Source organism: Neophocaena asiaeorientalis, unplaced genomic scaffold (genome assembly GCF_003031525.2).
Source record: "Neophocaena asiaeorientalis asiaeorientalis breed wild unplaced genomic scaffold, Neophocaena_asiaeorientalis_V1.1 scaffold171, whole genome shotgun sequence".
NCBI lineage: Eukaryota > Metazoa > Chordata > Mammalia > Artiodactyla > Phocoenidae > Neophocaena > Neophocaena asiaeorientalis.
In genome coordinates this window covers 7,564,943-7,566,451 of record NW_020174013.1, presented here as the reverse complement: position 1 = coordinate 7,566,451, position 1,509 = coordinate 7,564,943, and positions in this window count along the sequence as shown.

Genomic DNA, 1,509 nt, shown 5'->3' with positions numbered 1-1,509 from the left:
AGCTCCCACCCATTGGGACGCCGCGCGGTATCTCGCTGTACCCGGTTTGCTGGACGGCCCGTCAATCACCGCCCTCCCTCCCAGTCCCGCAGGCCCTGTGCCGCCGTCCTTAGTTTTCCCCGCCCACAATGCCCCGCCTCTGTGTTCCTAATTTCCCATTGGGCATCAGTGACCACCTTCAATTGGCAAGGTCAACTATCCATCAAACACCGCCCACTGAGTGAGACCCAACCCTTCATTACCCTTTACTTCATTCAGCCCCGCCTCTGCTATACCTCCGGACGTCAGGGACCAACCCACCCTAACAGCCATACGTAGAGACCGTCGTCAATCAAATAACGCCCACCTGCGCTCCGCCTCTCAAAGCCCGAGTCCTAGCGATAGTCTTTTCTTATTGGTATAAAGGGTGGCCCGAACTCTCAATCATTGGCTTTCTCTACATGTCCGTCACGGAACCAATTTCCAAGTCCGTCACACCGGCTTTTTTTAAATGAACGCGCAAAAGGCGGGGAAGTATTCGAAAAGCGATTGGCTAGTCTTCGGAAACGGTCAAACCCAGAGTCTTTGCGGAGCCTTCTCGTTCTGTGAGGACCATGTCCCTTTATTTTTGACCTCCAAGCCTCGCGTAAAACAAACGCCATAAAGGAGCCAGCGGGCTGTCCAATTATAGGTGTGGAGGCCTAGTCCCACCCGGAATTGCAGGGGGTTGGCTGCTGATTGGCAAACAAAGTCCTACTAGGCCCTCATTGGAGGATATAAACGCCTCTCTTAGACGTCGAGACGGGAAGGGAAGGCGCAGGCGAGGACAAGAAGCGATGAAGGGAGAGGCGGTTGTTTTGCTTTAGCCAGCGGGTGGGGCGCACGCGGGAGAGGGAACCTCGGGAGGCAGGGCTCTGGAGGAGGTGTTGCGGGGAGGGGAAAGGCCCGGATGCTCCCTAACAATGAAATCATCGCCGACCAATCAGAGCAGCTGAGCTGGGATACCTGCCTAACCTGTCCCCAGAAGCGAAGAAAATGAGTTAGAGAGCGGGAAATTGGGGTGTCAGGAGAGGACAAAAGGCGGCGTGAGAAAATGAGACCGGCGATCCCTTCAGGAGGATTCTGTGCTGTTAGGGGTTATTTTTATTCTTCTCGGCCCGCACTGCCTAGCATTCAGCCCTTGACATTTCCGTGTTTTGTTTCTTAGTCAACGTTGATTTTAGAAACTCTTGGCCTAGTCTTTGACATTCGTTCGCTCCACAGTTATTGAACGCCTGCTATTTGCCAGGCACTGTTCGGAGAGCTGAAGTACAACAATTAGGTATAAGATGATGGGTGCTATAACTGAAACGTGGTGACGGTGAAGTAAAGGATCTCCTGTAAGTTTACGGAGGAAGGCTTCACAAAGATACAGGATTAGTCTAGAATGAATGACTCAATAGGAGGGTGAGGGAAGTGGACTTAATTCTTCCCGCAACTGAATTAGACTAAAAGGTACTGCCAGGTTAATCTGCCCCTCCTCCACCCCCA